Raw genomic sequence first — 14,169 nt, 5'->3', positions numbered from 1 at the left:
AATTAAAAATAATTTTGAGGAGAAATGAGAGATTGTTTGCAAAAGTTGCTGAGGCAATAACGAACAGTTATTGAAGGGTTATTTAAGGTTAGATGATGCTGTAAAAAAAAGGACAATGTCTTCTGCCATGCATTTGGTTATACACTCAATTTGTCGAAATCATACTGAAACAGCGATGCAGCCTCCACCGAGTTCACCCTCCCACCCAGCTCTGGATCATTTGCACATTCGGAGATATTACTTTAATTCCCTCATCTAAATCATGAAAATATATTGTCAACAGCTGGGGTCCAAGCACTGATCCCTGTGCTATACCATTAGCCACTGGCTGCCACTCAGAAAATGAGCCATTTATTTTTACTCATTGTTTTCTGTCTGGCAACTAGTTCTCAGTTCAGTCCACTACCCCTACTCCCTAGCCTCACCTACTGCTGGCATGTACCCTGTGGACTTGAGTTGGTATAGGACTCTACACGTACCAGGTTCTCTCTAGTAATTTGCCCAAATGATATGTCTCCCTGTAGGAGCCCGGAGAGTAAGATAGTCAATTGTTTTCGAATGCTATCTGCATAGTTTTAGTTTTAGCAGGAGCGTCACTAGATGGTGAGCAGAAGAGGATCTCTGGCTGATCTTTTAATTTCTTTCTCAGGTTGGTGCATGTAGTTGCAGCACTTCAACTATTCATACAGCTTAAACTGGCTGGTTCTTTGAATTATACCCAGATCCAAGACTTCCCTTGTCTGTTCCATGTGTTCATGGATGTGGGCCTTACTGGTTGGGAACATTAACTGTTCTCGACAGGGTTGTGGTGAGGTGCCTTTTTGAACCCCCGCAGCACGTTGTGACAATCACAGTGTATAACAAGTGCAGGAGAGAACATAAAAAAGGAAATCAGAAATACAAAGTGAGTGCATGGGAAAGCACTGGTAGGCAGTATAAAGGGTACGCCAAAGTATTTTGTTAAATATATAAGAGGCAAGACAAGAGGAGAGAGGGGTGAGGAGAGCATAGTAGGGGACCAAGAGGTAGACATGGGCTTTGTGCTCAATGAATACTTTGCGTCAGTCTGTAAAATGGAAAAAGGTAACACAGGCAAGAGCATCAAGTGGAGGACTGTGAAATAGTAAAGGAAATTGACATAAAGAAAGAAGACATACTCAAGGATTTAGCAACCTTAATAAACATGGATAAATCATCCGGCTGAAAGGAGATGTATCTTAAGACTGTTAAAGGAGGCAAGGGAGGAATTGCATATCTTCACTGGCCACAGGTGAGGCATCAGATAAATGGAGGACTGTTTACACTGTCACATTATTCCAAAAAAAGATGGGATAGACCAGGAAATTACAGGCCAGTCAGTCTAGTGTTGTTGGTGGGGACGTTTTTAAGAAGAATTCTGAGGGATGGAATATATTTGCACTTGGCGAGACACAAATTCATGAGAGATAATCAGCATGGGTTTGTTTGAGGTAGATTGTGTTTAGAATTTTGATTGGATTTTTTTGAGGCAGTTATCATCAGTGTGGTTGAATGTAATGCATGTTATATAGTCTAATCAACTTTAGCAAGGCTTTTGGTCAGGTACCTCATGTCAGACCGGTCAAATAAGCAAAAGCCTATCAGATCGAAGGCAAAGTAGGATGTTGAATCCAAAATTGGTTAAGTCACAGGAAGGTGATGGTGCTGGGCCCTCGATGTTTCTGGTGTGCATTAATGTTTTCGACTTAAATGTAATGGGTATGATCAAGGTGTTCACAGATGACAGGAAAATTGACAGGACGTAAATAGTGTAAATGATACCTGTAAACTGCAGCAGTATATCAGTGGAGTGGTCAACAGGGCAAAGCAGTGACAAACAGATCTCAGCTCGTAAAGTGTGATGTGATGCACAAAGAGAGGGCTGACTAGGCAAGCGATTACATTATGAATGGGTAGGACGATAGAAAGTACTGAAGATTAGAGGGATCTTTGTGTGCATAGATAGCAGGGCTGGTAGTTAAGGTGGTCAAAGAAGATGTATGGGACACTTGTCTTCATTAGCTGAGGTATAGAATACAAAAGCAAGGACATTTTAGCTGGAATTGTCTAAACTGCTAGTCAAGCCACAACTGAAATGGTCACCATATTGTAGGAAGGACAGAATTGCACGAGAGTGGATGTGGAGGAGATTTACCAAGGTGCTTCTGGCTGGAGAGTCTGAATGACATGGAAACATTGGATAGTCTGGTGTTGCTTTCCTTGCAGCAGCGAAGGTCGAAAGGGAACCTTGTAGCATTCTATAAGGTTATGAGGGACATAGATAGGAAGGCACCTTTTCATTTAGTAGAGGGATCAATAAGTAAACAGCTGAAAGCAAGGTTCTGGAGAATTCTTTTCACCGAGAGGGTGTTGGGAGTCTGGAACTCACTGCCTGAAAGTCTGAGGTAGAAACACTCATGACATTAACATAGCGTTTGCATATTCACTTGCATTGCTGCAGTATCTCGGAATATGGGTCATTGGTAACCCCGGGGGATGTTGCATCAGCTGGGCTGGGATAGGGCCCTTAGCTGGGCATGAATTGTCAATTTAAGAGCCTCAACTGGTGAGGCTCTACCATGGATCTACCTGTCATAAACATAGGGTAGAAGCAAGAAGGTTGCAGGTCCTCAATCTTCACTTTCCTGCATGAGTAAATAGTGTAGCCTCTGCCAGCCAACTCACCAGGGGAAGGGTATTAGATTCAGCCAAAATAGTCTGCATACAACTTTAAAATGATGTATACTGTAGAACAGAAGAAATAAAGCTCCTGTGGAGGTAGTAATAATAATCTGCTCCTGTAAAAGACTATGATCAACAAATATTCCTTTGTGATTGAACCTATACGTAACTGATATTGTAACAGTTAGGCACAGGCTGGTATATACATGTGTTGCAGTATATAATGGAGCTCTGCAGACAAACCAAATAACACAGGAAACAAAATGCTAAATCATCCACCTGCATCTAGTCAATATTTTACTGATAGGTTCTGATGAAAGATTCAATAATGCATGCTGTCCTATCGCAGATGGAACTTACTGATATCTGGAATATACAAGATACAAACAACATATTGACTAATTCCTGTCACCAAGGAGAGGTACTATTAGTCCAGCGCCTGGACTCAGGATCAGTTAACATACTCCAATGACCGGTTTATTGACTTCAAGGGGAAATCAGGTTGTCACGTTGAATAAATCCCAAAGGCAAGCCTCCATTTTGAACACAGCGGTGAGGAGAGAGGCCAGAGAGAAGTGAGGGCTGCCAGGTAGGTAAATTTTTCTGACTTAAAAAGGGACTTACCTCAGGAGTCAGGCCTCCATTTTGAACAGAGCGGTGAGGACAGAGGGCGGAGAGAAGTGAGGGCTGCCGGGAAGTTTTTCAGTGGGTGAGACCTGTACATGAAGGATTTGAACTGGAGGGGCACAAACGTCCTGGGTGGGAGATTTGCTCGTGTGGTTCAGGAGGGTTTAAACCAGTTTGGCAAGGGGGAGTGGGAACCAGAGTACACATCTGAGAGGGGGCTAGTTATTGATGGGGCAGTGACAGGATGTAGTGAATCAGTCGGGAAGGTTTTTCATGAGATGAAACAAAAGGGATTGGTTAAAGTGTGTCTGCTTTAACGCCAGGAATGTCTGAAATAAGAGTAATGAACTTAGAGCATGGATCAGTACTTGGGACTATGATGTTGTGGCCATAACGGAGACGTGGGTTTCACAGGGGCAGGAATGGTTGCTAGACGTTCCAGAGTTTGAAATGTTTAAAAAGAACAGGGAGGGTGGAAAAAGAGGAGGGAGTGAAGCATTGCTACTCAGAGAGTGCATCACAGCTACAGAAATGAAGGTTGTCAAGGAAGGTTTGCCTACTGAGTCAGTATGGGTGGAAATTAGGAACAGCAAGGGAGCAGTCACCTCACTGGGGATTTTCTACAGACCCCCTAATAGCAGTACGGAGATCGAAGAACTCATAGGCTGGCAGATTTTGGAAAAATGCAGATGTAGCAGGGTTGTTGTTATGGTGACTTCAACATTCCCAATATTGACTGGAACCTCCTTAAGTGCAGATGGTTTGAATGGAACAGCTTTTGCCAGGTATGTTCAAGGGGGTTTCCTTACTCAGTATGTAGACAGGCCAACAAGAGGAGATGCCGTTTTGGATTTGGTGCACGGCAATGAGCCAGGCCAGCTGTCAGATCTTGTGGTGGGAGAACACTTTGGTGATAGTGACCCTAACTGCCTCACATTTAACATAGCCATGGAGAGGGAAAGGAGCAGTTACCTTGAGAAACTATTTAATTGGGGAAAAGAAATTATGAAGTGATCAGACAGGAGTTGGGAAGTACAGATTGGGAGCAATTGTTCCACAGAAAGAGCACTACAGACATGTGGAGACTGTTTAAAAGCAGTTATCGTGAGTGATGCACACATTTACTTCTCTGAGACAGGCAAGAAGGGGTAAGATTAAGAAGCCTTGGATGACGAGAACAGAGGAGCTTCTCATTAAAATGAAGAAGGCAGCTTATATAAGGTGGAGGAAGCAAGGGTCTAACACAGCTTTAGAGGATTACAGGCTTGCTGGAAAGGAGCTCAGAAATGGACTGTGGAGAGGCAGGAGGGGGCATGAAAAAGGTTTGGCAGGAAGAATTAGGGAGAACCCAAAGACATTTTATTCATACGTGACGAATAAGAGAATGATCATGGAGAACTTCAGTGGTCCAGGACATTCAGCCTCGGACCTTCGGGTGACCATCCTCCAAGGTGGACTTCGGGACAGGCAGCAGAGGAAAGTGGCCGAGCAGAGGCTGATAGCTAAGTTCGGTACCCATAGGGAGGGCCTCAACCGGGACCTTGGGTTCATGTCACATTACAGGTAACCGCCATTGCACTACACACACACACACAGATATTCCTACACACACACACTCTCACATACACACAGACACAGGTACACACAGACGCGCACACAGACACCCACACACACCCTTATAGACACACACACTCCCACACGTGAACCCCCTCACAGACTTAAGATACTCTGCACTCACTACACACACACACACACTTTCTCACACTCACAACCCCCACCCCAGACAGACACACACACAGACAGACAAAGACTCACATGCACACATATATTTTGTGGGGTGAAGTTGTACTTGCAGAGTTACATTGCACTTTGCTCAAAAACTACATACATTCATGTAGAACTCTGAGCTCAAAAACAGCATGAATTGATGTAAAACTCTATTATCTCATTTTTTAGATTGGAATCAATCTAAACATCAGGTCATAGACAGAGAACACAGGGGGCTAACACCTTCAACATATTGTCTAGCTATCACCATTGTTAACAGCTAACCCGAGAATGCAACTTAAAAAAAAGGGTTTTGTGATTTACACATGAAAGAAGTGAAAGTATCACTGCATTCTAACAGATGAAAGGCTTAACAGACAATCCATTTTTCAATGTATAATTTCAGTTACATCACACTGCAAATTTTTGCTATAAATTCTGTGTTACAATCGAGGCCTCCACTATCACCTGATGAAGGAGCGTCGCTCCGAAAGCTAGTGTGTTTCCAATTAAACCTGTTGGACTATAACCTGGTGTTGTGTGATTTTTAACTTTGATCATGGAGAAGGTAAGGCCAATCAGGGATTGCGTAGGGAACTTATGCATGGAGTCTGAGCAGATAGGGGAAGCCTTAAATGAGTTTTTTGCTTCAGATTTCACTATGCAGAGGGACCTTGTTGTGAATGAGAACGTCAAGGAGCTGGGAAACAGGCTTGAACAGATCAAGATTGATGAAGTGGATGTGCTGGAAACTTAGGCAAACATTAAGATTGGTAAGTACCCAAGGCCAGACCAGATTTATCCTCTAGGTAGTGAGAAAGGAAGTTGCTAAGTCGCTGACGAAGATCTTTGCTTCTTCACTCTCCATGGGAATCGTAATGGAAGATTGGAAAGAGGTGAATGTTGTTCCTCTTTTCAAGAATGGTAATTGGGAAATCCCTGGCAATTACAGACCAGTCATTTTACGTCTGTGGTCAGTAAGGTTTTGGAAAGGATTCTGAGGGATAGGATTCACAACTATTTGGAAAAGCATAGCGTGATTAAGGGCAGTCAGCATGGCTCAAAATCTTATTAAGTTCTTTGAGGAGGTGATGAGACAGGTCAACGAAGGTCGAACAGTGGATGTGGTGTATATGAACTTCAGCATGGCATTTGATAAGATTCCCCATGGTAGGCTCATTCATAGAGTCAGGAGGTATGGAATACAGGGAGACTTGGCTGTCTGGATTCAGATTATTTGGCTGACAAAAGACAGAGAGTGGTTGTAGATGGAAAGTGTTCTGCCTGGAGGTCACTGGTGAGTGGGGTCTTGAAGAGCTCTCTTCTTGGGCTTCTGCTCTTTGTATTTTTATAAACTACCTAGATGAGGAGGTTGAGGGGTGGATTAGTAAATTTGCCAGTGCCACAAAGGTTGGAGGTGCCATTGAATCGTATCATGGGCTATTGCAGGCTGCAGAGTGACATAGACAGGATGTAGAGCTGGGCTGAGAAATGGCAGATGGAACTCAACCTGGATAAATGTGAAGTGATGCATTTTGGAAGGTTGAACTCGAATGCTGAATATAGAATTAAAGACAGGATTCTTGGCAATGTGGAGGAACAGCCAGATCTTGGTGTTTAAGTGCTAGATCCCTCAAAGTTGCCACCCAAGTGGATAGGGTTGTTAAGAAAGCATATGGTGTTTTGGGTTTCATTAACAGGGGGATCGAGTTTAAGAGCCGTGAGGTTTTGCTGCAGCTCTACAAAACCCTGGTGAAACCACACTTGGAATATTGTGTCCAGTTCTGGTCGCGTTATTATACAAAAGATACAGAGGCTTTGGAGGGGGTGCAAAGAAGGTTTACCAGGATGCTACCTGGACTGGAAGGTTTGTCTTACAAAGAGAGATTGACTAAGCTCAGACTTTTCTCTCTGTAGAGAAAGAGGAAGAGAGGTGACCTGATCGAGGTGTACAAGGTAATGAAAGGCATTGATAGAATCGATAGCCAGAGACTCTTTGCCAGGGCAGGATTGACTGACACGAAGGATCATAGTGTTAAGGAGTTAGGAAGAAGGTATAAAGGAGACATCAGAAGTAGGTTCTTTACGCAGAGAGTTGTGAAGGCATGGAATGTATTTCCAGCAGTGATGGTGGAAGCAGAGTCATTAGGGACATTTAAGCGACGGCTGGACATGAACATGGACAGCAGTGAGTTGAGGAGTACATGGGTTAGGTTATTTTATTTTAGACTAGGAATAATCCTCGGCACAACATCGAATGGCCTGTTCTGTGCTGTACTTTTCTCTGTTCTAAGCACTGTTTTCCACAACAAAAGCACTTTCAACAGTCGAACCACTTTATTAGCCAAGTAATTGCTTCCAAACGGGAAATGAAATCAGGGAATGTGCTGGAGTAAGATCTGCCTGCTCAGAATGGTGGTGAGGTGGGGGGGGGGGGTAATTCAATTGCAATTTAATTTCTGTCAATTTGAGGTGATGCCTTTGCCCCTGGGTGTGCCAACTCAGCTCTCCTCTCAATGAACAACATGCCTGAGCATTCTCTTCCAATACTTTTTATACTGAGTTCGGCAAATACTGTTTTGATGTTATGAGAGTTTTTGACCCAACCACCCTTTCAGGCAGTTAATTCCAGATTCCGAACACCCTTTGAGTGAACACACGCAGGACACAAAGCCTTAGCAGCAACATAATCACTGAAGTTGCATTGAATGAAAATAATAATGATCAAATTGATTTTAAAAAAAAGGTTGAAATAGTGGAAAGAAAGCATGAGCACTCTGATGCATTCTTAACCCTTAACACCCTCCATGACTGAAACACTACAAATAAGGTATTTCCCTATTCTATCTTCAAGGACAGAAAACACAAATATCTTAGAACTGTTCAGCTACATGTGATTGATGCCACTGGGTTTGAAAGACCAAGGAAGTGAAACACGGGGCTGAATTTAATGCCTTTCTCACTGGTGAGCCTGATGGTGGAGTCAGGGATTTGTTCAGTCCAGCATGTGGACCGTAGCCCTTCTGCCTCCCCCTGTCCCCACTGCAATTATACCAGTCAACTGAGGTCCTTCAGGGGCAATTGCAGATTCTGAGACACTTTATAGCCTCATGCTCTTAATATTGAATTCCTCAACTTTTCTTTAGATTAGATTAGATTGCCTACAGAATTGAAACAGGCCCTTCAGCCCAACAATGTGCAAACTCCACACAGACAGTCACTGAGGTGGGAATTGAACCCGGGCCCCTGGTGCTGTGAGGCAGCAGTGCTAACCACTGAGTCACCGTGCCTCCCAACATCTTCTGTATTCCATCTTCTTCATTTTGCGTACTCTCCAGTGACTGTGTCTTGATTGTGGAGAAAGTGAAGACTGCAGACACTGGAGAGTCAGAGTCAAAAAGTGGCACAGGAAAAGCACAGCATATCAGGCAACATCCGAGAAGCAGGAGAGTTGATGTTTCAGGCATAAGCCCTTCATCAGGTTTGTGTCTTATTGGCTTTGCTCTTAGCAGAGTGGACTAATTTCTCCTTTTCACAGCTAACATTTGGACCCATTTTACAATCTCGACCTCTCCTTTACCATCACTTACAATGCCTTTGCCTTTTGCTGTGGGTACCCTCACCAGCCACTCCACTTACTCCTCCTATTCCCACCCCCGGCTCCCCCCTTAACAGCAGAAAAATCATTTTACAGCTCCTTTCAGTTCCAAGCAATTGGACTTGAAACATGATCTTGCTTCCCTCTCTCCACGAATGCTAACAGATATGCTGAGTTTCTCTAGCATTGTCTAATGTAATTGTAGCCCAACAGGTTTCATTGCTGGAGAGCTGGTGGCCTCTAAGTGCCTGGCAGCTCTTGGAGACAGACCTCCTGCACCTGAGGCACAGAGTTGACAACCCATTAACAGCCAACAGGCCATAAAATGGCTGCAGGGCTAGAAGGTCTGTCCCTGCTAGCTATGGGGTCTCTGCATATTTCAGCCCTAATCTATTTCTCTTCCTACACAAGCTGCCTGATCTGCTGAGGATTTCCAACATTCTGTTTTTAGTTGCGATGGCCAGTGGTCACAGTATCTTGCTTCTGCATTGTTGTTATGGTCCTGTTACCAAATGAAAGGCTCTTGAAAATAAGACATTTTAGAAAATGTTATTTTCGACAGAACAGGGGATAGATCGAAACTCAAACTAATTACAAAATAGTAAGGGCTAAGGGAATCAGAAGTAAAATGCAGAAAATGCTGAGAACGGGCATTAAGGCTGGCAGTGTTTGATAGTTCAACATGCCAGGTGCAGACTCTTTGTTTAATCTGTGCTTCGTTAGCAAAACCTTGGAGATGAACCGAGAGGCACACAGCTCTGTGATAAATGACCTTGGACACACTAAGCATTGGAATTAGTTCAGGATCAGCCCTTAGGAGAATTGGGATCTCTGGCCATTCATCACCCAGCTGAGGAGAGAGGCAGCCAGCACTTCAAACTTGGAGATGGGACACTTCAGACACTCCTTTCACAGAGTCAACGTGCCATATATCACCAAGCTTGTTAATGTCTATGAAACAGGCGTGAGGTTGCTGAAACCATATACCTAGGGGCGGTAGCAGGATCATTGTTATCAAGGAGTATTGTGGCTCCATGGTTAGCACTGCAGCCTCACAGCACCAGGGACCCGAGTTTGGTTCCATCCTCGGGTGACTGTCTCTGTGGAATTTGCACATTCTCCTCATGTCTGCATGGATTTCCTCCTGGTGCTCCGGTTTCCTCCCACAGTCCAAAGTTGCGCAGGTTAGGTGAATTGGCCATGCTAAATTGCCCGCAGTGTTCAGGGATGTGTGGGTTAGCTGCAATAGTCAGGGGTAAATGTTGAAGGAATGGGTTTGGGTCGGAGGGTTGGCATAGACTTGTTGGGCCAAATGGCCCGTTTCCACACTGTAGTGGTTCAATGATAATTTTAAGTGCAAATCCAAAGAAATTGTGTGCCGATCCACTCAGTGAGGAAGCTGCTGGCTTGATATAGGCAACTTTGCATCATTGCTGATTAACAAGCTCAGGCAGGGACACTCATTTGCTGCTTGTATTGTTCCAGCAGCTTCTAAATAAAGCCTGAGGTTCCAGCTTGTGCCTCTCTTGCCTACTCAGATGTCCTTTTGGGCACAAGTCTTCTCCCCCCCCCATTCTGTTTCTTTGCTTGATGTGCCTTTGCCTGTGTTTTGTCTTTTCAGAGTCTGCGTGGCCTGTGTTTGACCTAAAAACAAGTGACTGAATGCCCAGATTTGTGCCTTCATTGCCTGAGGTTTCTCAAGTCACTGACTCAGTCAGTCAGAGGATATAGGTGGCTATCACTGTTTCTCCACTTTAACTGGAACAAACTGGTCTTCTGCCTCTCTGAGACCGGACTATTTCCTCTCAATAAAATGACCATGCTATAACTACAGGTCTCTGTGTATCACATCATTATATTGACTAGAAAAACAAATCACTGTTTCTTAACTGCAATGAACTCAGGCTGTGGAGGACAGCCAACCTCAATCACACATTTATACTCAACAAATAAAAACTGTGGATGCTGGAAATCAGAAACTGGAACAAACATTGCTGGAAAAACTCAGCAGGTCTGCTCGCATCTGTGCAGGGAATGGCAGAGTTAACGTTCTGGGTCCAGTGACCCATCTTCAGAATATTAACACTATTTTGTGTACTGGCTGAACATTTTCTCATTATTCTGCAGGAAGATCTTGATGTTCACATTTATAGATATGTTTAAACAACCTGCCCCCGTTGAGTTATGACAAATCCTTGGAGAAGGTAGGATTTGAACTCAGGCATCTTAGCTCAGAGGGAGGGGCACTATCACTCTGCCACAAGAGCCCCAAATACTCTGATTTATAAACTTGCAAAGAAATATAATACGGCACTTCTACATGTTAGAAATCTCTTTTATTCAGAAAAGTTAGACAAGCTGGCCCGTAACCATCGAGATAAGGAAGGATGAAAGGTGATACTATTAATGATGGGAGTTGACAGGGTAAATGCTAGGAGGATATGTCACTTTGTGTGAGAGACTAGCTACGTGGATGGGATAAGTATAGAGGGATAAGGACCAAACGCAGGCAAATAGGACTAGATTAATTGTGAAAACTGGACAGCATAGACAGGTTGGGACGAAGGGCCTGTTTCCATGCTGTAAACCTTGATGATTCCAAGTCTCTACGACTGTAACTGGGGGGGGGGGGGGGGGGGGGGGGGGTGGGGGGGGGCACACCTAAAAAAAAAGCCTCCCTTTTAAGACAGAAATGAAAAGATTTTTTTCTTGTGGAATCTTGTTGACCTGTGAAATTCTCTTCCCAAGAGGCTGGGTCATTGGTTATTTTAAAGACTGAGTGAGATTCTGGATTCATAAGGGAGTTGCAGGCTATAAAAGTTAAACTGGAAAGCTGAGCTGAGGTCAAAATCAGAACAGCCATGATTTCATCAAATAGTGCAGCAGACTCAAAGGGCCAAATGGACTACTTCTGCTCTGTACACTTGCGGCCTTGTATGTTTTCAGTTTTATTGCAGCGTTTAAAAACTGTAACCTATATTTCACTCTATTTGAGGGTCCAGACATCTAATTTGTGGAAGACATCTTGAGAGACAGTGACATTATGTTAGAGTAGAAAAAATGCCAAAATTTTCCAGGGATGATATACATTCTAGAGAGGTGAAGACTTTCTAATTAAGATAAAACATTGGCTGCTGAGGAATGTTAACACAGGCAGCTTCATCCTCAGTGTTCAAAGTCAGTATGTTGGTAGGGAATCAGTCACTTTCAGCTTGAGAAACTAATGGATCTATTTTCCTCCATTTAGTAACGCTCACATCAGCTTGAGCAGAAAATTACGTAATACTTGAGGAAAATATGCAGCAAACTGGAGACAGCCAGAGTAAAGGAAGGAAACTGCTTTGTCTTTGGACAATACACTCAAACTTATGTGTGCACTCTTTTTTCTATATGAAGTGAACAGCTGAGCTCAGCCCTAGTTCTACATAATAAAGTGTTTAATGCATTCATCACACAGTGAGAGCAACATATGCAAAGCAGCAAAACCAAGGCCATCTGTGGCACCACAGAAAAAGCTTTCATGCATACCGTATGCAAAATATACTTCCGGGAAACTGCTGTACAATTAGATATTGACATTACTTTGCTGCACCACAACAGCAGAAGGTTCAGGACATCTTGTGTGCAACACACTCTCATTTTAATTTTCCTTTCTGCTGCTATTTCGTCCAGCATGTGAATTACATCTTCACTCAGGAATTCTGAAAGCTGCATACTGCAGGGGACAATAGGTTTAAAAAAATACCCAAATGGTTATGTAAGTCCAGCAAGCTTTGAATGCTACACCATGCAGATTCTCCCCAGCATTCTGTATATTATAAGGAATAATGAAATTTAGTACAGTATATGCAATTCTACTGACTCATATAAACAGCATTTACCTGTTGAGCTGTTTAGAACTGGTTGAAAAGTGTGGTGCTGGAAATGCACAACAGGTCAGGCAGCATCCGAGGAGCAGGTGAATCAACATTTCGGGCATCAGCCTTCATCAGGCCTTATGCCTGAAATGTTGATTCTCCTGCTCCTGAGTTCAATAAAAATCTGGAATTTTAGAGTGTAGTGTTGACCATAAAATTGCTGTCAATTGTCAGCAAAGACCCATCTGGTTCACCAGTGTCCTTTAGTGATGGAGATTGTAGTCCTTACCTCATCTGACCTAAGTGTGACTTCACTACCAAGGCAATGTGGTTGACTCTAATCTGCCCTCTGAACAATAAATGCTGGCCTAACCAGTGATGCCCATGAAGGTTTTTTTTTAAATGACTTAGATAAGGGGAGTGAAAGCATGTCAACTAAATTTATACATGTCGCAATGAAGAATAGGAATACACATTGTGAACAGGGCATTAGGAAAGTTGCAGACCAATATGAGTGAGAGCAAAAATCTGGCAGTGGACTATAATGTGAGAAAATGTGAAATTGTTTACTTTGGCAGGCAGACGGGAAGAAAGCAGAGCACTATGTCAATGGAGAATGACTGCAGAGGGATCGAGATGTGCTACTTTATGAGTCACAAAACATTAGTCTGCAGGTACGGCAATTAAGTATCAGGCAAAGGGAATGTTATTCTTATTCATCAGAGGTCGAACATAAACTTAAGAATATTAGGTTTCAATTTCACAGAGTATTGTTGAAACTACACTTCAAAATCTGTGTGCAAATTTGGCTTCTTTTTTATGGAATGATATAAATTGACAATGATTCACAGGGCATTTCCTGGATTGACACTTGGAATTAGCAGGTTGTCTTATGGGTTTTTTTTCCACTGGAGAAGAGTGAGGATGACTTGATTGATGTATTTAAGATGCTGAATAGACTTGACAAGGGGGACACAGAAATTATGTTTCGGCTTGTGAGCACGTCCAGAACTAAATGGCACTGTATAAAAATTAGAGATAACCCTTTCAGAACAGTGATAAGGGGGTATTTATTTTCTTTCTGAAAAGATTGTGTGACTTTGAAACTCTCTGTCTCAGAAGATGTTGGAGGCAGGTCACTGAATATTTTTAAAGCATAGATAGACAGATTCTTGTCAGGTAGGGGAATCAAGTGTCACTTGGAGCAAATGGAAATGTGAAATTTGAAACATAAATGGATCAGCCATGATCTTCCTGATTGCAGTTCAAGGGCTGAATGGCCTATTTCTGTTCCTAATTTGTATGTTAGTATTGATTGATAAAGTTTCCAGTAATTAGAGGGTAAAAGGAATATGACATTGTTGCGTTATGTAGTGTCAGCAACCTAAATGACTCAAGCCTTCAACTCATTTCCTGGGTGTAGCCATGATTTGAAAAAAATACTAATCAAGACAATCGAAGCATAAACCTCAACTGAGTTTTTGACAATCTGTGGTGCCTATATCTGCACTCTGTACTGTACGTTCACTGACGAGTTAGACAATGACAAGATTACCTCCCCATTTTGGCTGTATATTGACTCTTTGATAAGGTTCTCAAATGCAATTTGTTTTACACACT

General features: G+C 43.0%; 1 protein-coding gene across 3 annotated transcripts in view; it reads right to left on the bottom strand.

The window, feature by feature from the left end:
* gabrb3 (gamma-aminobutyric acid type A receptor subunit beta3) overlaps nt 1-14,169 on the bottom strand; it is a 686,618-nt gene that overhangs the window by 196,678 nt on the left and 475,771 nt on the right. The gene's annotated exons all lie outside the window — the stretch shown is intronic.

The sequence above is a fragment of the Chiloscyllium punctatum genome, chromosome 9 (genome assembly GCF_047496795.1).
Source record: "Chiloscyllium punctatum isolate Juve2018m chromosome 9, sChiPun1.3, whole genome shotgun sequence".
NCBI classification, from domain to species: Eukaryota; Metazoa; Chordata; class Chondrichthyes; order Orectolobiformes; family Hemiscylliidae; genus Chiloscyllium; species Chiloscyllium punctatum.
Note: the sequence above shows the minus strand (reverse complement) of the source record. Positions and strands in the feature narration are given on the sequence as shown.